Source organism: Limulus polyphemus, unplaced genomic scaffold (genome assembly GCF_000517525.1).
Source record: "Limulus polyphemus unplaced genomic scaffold, Limulus_polyphemus-2.1.2 Scaffold853, whole genome shotgun sequence".
NCBI lineage: Eukaryota > Metazoa > Arthropoda > Merostomata > Xiphosura > Limulidae > Limulus > Limulus polyphemus.
Window position 1 is genome coordinate 390,714 of NW_013666463.1, and position 4,099 is coordinate 394,812.

A 4,099-nucleotide genomic window follows, 5' to 3' on the forward strand; every position below is an offset into this window, starting at 1 on the left:
TCATATGCAATTAAGATGTCTCCATATTTAATAGGTTCTTGATGCTAATCCTCATATGCAATTAAGATGTCTCCATATTTAATAGGTTCTTGATGCTAATCCTCATGTGCAATTAAGATGTCTCCATATTTAATAGGTTCTTGATGCTAATTATTCCAAACTATATCTGAGTATCAAATTTATGTCATTTGTGGTTATTTATACCTAATGTCTAACAAAAAAGATCGATATCTAACCAAAAACAGCATAGTTGGAATAAATGTGCGACCCAAAAATAAAATAAAAAAAGAATTGTAATAGAAAGACGCGAAATCAAAGTTTACGGCCAAAATGAGAAAATATTATGAGTAAAACATTCATAATCCTACAAAATTTGTAGAGTATACATATCTGCTACAAGAAATCACACAAGCCGGTGTCTTTTTTTTTGGCGGTGCTTAGCTAAACACGAAACGGCAGCCCATGTGATTTCTTGTAGTAGATATGCATACTCTACAAATTTTGTAGAATTTTGAATGTTTAGTCACAATGTTTGCATAAAATTGTAATCATAATATTTTCTAATTTTGGCGGCAAACTTTGATTTCGTTCTATCGCTATCAATTTTTTGGGCCGCAACTTTTTTGTTTTTTACAGCTATGTTGTTTTTGATTAGATAAATATTAAACAATTTGCACAGACACAGGTGTCTTTTCGATAATTTGCACAGACACTAGTTTTAAGTGTTAGGTATCTTGCGTAAATATATAACACTTTTTTTCGGTTAATCATTGCAACATAGTTGTCCAAAGTTTCTACCGTGTATGATTAGCTAATAGTTTTAAAGGATACATTGCTGGAAATAATTTAATACCAAAGTTTAAAATTAATGTCTATTGAAAACCGCAATAGTGTATATTTATCGAGTAGTTTCTAGTTTTTAAAAGGAGCTATTGCCTGAAGAATTTGTATTTTTTAATAGTTCGGTGCAAACCACACTCTCTCTCTCCTGTGACCAGTTTTGAAACAGTAATTTTTTTTATTCTCTAGCAATTCCGGTTAAAGATATTAGTTTGTCTTTTATTTTCTTTGAAAGCAAACAGAAACAAAAACAGTGTGAATAACCGAAGCATGAGGTACAGCGTAAGGATCCGGTTTACTAGATTACCCCAGTTGGTTACCTAGTTACAGCGAAGTGGAATTATTGTGTCTATATCGTTATCTTGGAACAAGGAACAACTGTGCCTTATGATTCGATATGACTGAGCATGAAGAGGGGAGAGGGGCAAATAATTCTTACCTTCCCCTTCCCTGAAGTCTCAGCCTACCTTACCCTCAGGTGGGGGACGGACGGTAGCAAGCGGCGCCGTGCTGTCGCCACTCACTACCCCGGGGCCGCGGCAGCTGTGGAGGGGCGGATGCGAACGGAGGGCTCGGCGTTCGGGGAGGGCTCATCGGCTGACAGCTGAGTGTGGCGGCAGCGTCAAGGGTGTATCGTCGGAACGATTTCCTCCATTGGTGTAATGTAGCCACTCAGATGACCATTATGTTTATTGGTGCTTTGTTTTACAGCGCTGTATCCGACACGTTCTGTTCATGACTTCAGCTGTCTTAGTTCTGTTGTTTACTTAAAATGAAGCACAAATTTAATCGTCAGTTGTAGGAAGTGTTCCGAATAGTTGTCGAAATTCACTGAACCATTCGTATGGGCAGTTAATCTCTTTAGCCGAATAACTTTGAAGGAAGAACTCTACAAAGAAAAACAAAACAAAACATTTCATCTAGCATACACGTGATTCCAAAACCTTATATTACAACAATGAGCGTAACGTATGTGATATTTGTTTACGATTTTTACCGATACCATTAAATCGTGAACGTCCAACCTCTGTGAAATCAAGATTAATCATAACACATTACATATTACTAAGTTTATTGAACAACTTACCAAACAAAAGCATCAACTTCAAATTCGAACAATGAACTTCTTGAAGAAGTAAACAAGGCAATTTTGATGCTTGTAAATTTTTCATCATTATCAATGGTTGGTATATGCTTAGCCTGAACTAATAAGGTTAATAACGGGTCTCCCGCTTCATATTTTTATGGGGTTTAACAGTTGTTAAATAATATTTATTTATGTGCCAAAACCGTTAGTTGATCAAAAGTGTTTATTTAAAACTCGAAACGATCAGATGATGGAAAATAATAACATTTTTATTTAGAAGTTGGATATAAAATATTTATTTGGAAGATGGAACGATCGGGTGATAAAGTATATCTGTTCAGAAGATGAACATGAGTGATAGGGGATGTTTCTCTAAAAGATGAAATTATTGGGTGATAGAAAATGCTTATATAGAAAATGAAACTGCCGCGTGATATAGTGTGTTTACTTAAGAAATGGAACTATTGGATGAAAGAGGATGATTTTGTTTTTCTATAAGATAGAGCTGTTGGGTGATGGGGGGGGGGTATTTAGAAGATAGAACTATCGGGTGATAGAGTTTATTTAGAAGATGGAACTATCGGGTAATAGAGTAGTTTATTTAGAAGATGGAATTTAGAAGATGGAATTATTGGGTGATAGAGAGGTTTATTTAAATGGTACTATCGGGTGATAGAAAGGTTTATTTAGAAGATGTAACTATCGGGTGATAGAAAGATTTAGATAGAACTACTAGGTGATAGATTAGTTTATTTAGATGGAACTATCGGGTGATAGAGTTGTTTATTTAGATGGAACTATCGGGTGATAGAGAGGTTTATTTGGATAGAACTACTAGGTGATAGATTAGTTTATTTAGATGGAACTATTGGGTAATACACACATCATTTATTTACATGTCGGATCTGACAATTACTCGATACTATTTGCTTAGAAACTGAACCTATAATAATAATAAGCAACACTCTCTCTATATACGGAATGTTCGCTTATCAGCTGATGGAAAATAAAACATCGTTGAAAAGACCGATCTTTTTGTATATTTAGCAGTTAAACAGTCATCATTAACAATATATCAATTGCCGAAAATTTATTGTCGAAATGTCTGTTTATTATTATGTTTGAAACAATCACCGCAGCCTCGTTTCTTTACTAATTATATTATTATATTTGTCAGTTAATAAGTTTGATAAGTATTGATATGGTGTGTGTTGTGAATAGGCATGTAGGAATGCTATATCAAATTTTCTAAGTTATTTTAGAGACACGTCTATAGTAAATGGGTCTGGAAAAGGATCTATAGAGATATTGCTACTGGTGACAATGTTAAAGAATACTTAAGACCTGACATTGGGGAATGCTTATCTTAGAAGTAAGAGTTTGTTTTGATAGACATTGGCTTTGGAATGTGATTTGAAAGTTGTTAACATATAGAATGCCTGTTTATGCATAAGGTTTGTCAGTTTATGAATGACACTTTTTGGAAGATGGTCATATCCATGTTTGTGATTTTGTTTTGCAACTAGGAGAATTGGGTTTTCTTGCATATATATACTCAGTATATATTGTTTTTGTATTTGTTGGAGGAAGAAAAAAAAATACGATTTGTAACCATTGGACTGTTAAAGAGTCAGTAACAGGAACGAAATGACCAGACATTGTTCGAATATCGTTAGCCATAATCTTTACTTCAATATATTATTGCGAGAACAAAATGACCAGAGAAGATTAACATATCTCCAGCCTCAATCTTTACTCCAAAGTACCTTAGAAAGAACAAAATGACCAAAGAAGATTAGAATATCTCCAGCCTTAATCTTTACTTCAAAGTACCTATAGAAAGAACAAAATGACCAAAAAAAGATTTGAATACAGTCAGCTGGAATCTTTACTTCAAAGTACTATAGCGTGAAAAAATGATCAAAGTCAATTCCAATGCCACCAGTCTAAATCTTCACTCCAATGCACATGCATTTAATGGCATATGATTTAATAGAAAGATTTTATTCAGAATGTAAATAACTAGCTTTAAACACCAGGGTTTGGTTATCAAGCATCTGTTCTAATCAAAGAAGCTAATATGGTCGGAATGGCACCGTATTTTTTTTTTTCATTTTCTACCTTCTAGTAATTTTAGGAGTTGAGTATCGACTGTGTTGTTATAATAAACAG

General features: G+C 34.0%; 2 long non-coding RNA genes across 2 annotated transcripts in view; one reads left to right on the forward strand and one right to left on the reverse strand.

Annotated features, from left to right (window-relative positions):
* Positions 1-4,099, forward strand: part of LOC111086112 — a 52,643-nt gene that overhangs the window by 46,398 nt on the left and 2,146 nt on the right. The window lies entirely within an intron of this gene.
* The window catches only part of LOC111086113, a 13,555-nt gene continuing 11,160 nt past the window's right edge, over positions 1,705-4,099 (reverse strand). The window contains exon 4 of the long non-coding RNA XR_002610872.1: positions 1,705-1,729. This is a non-coding gene — a long non-coding RNA (uncharacterized LOC111086113). The remainder of the gene's footprint in view (positions 1,730-4,099) is intronic.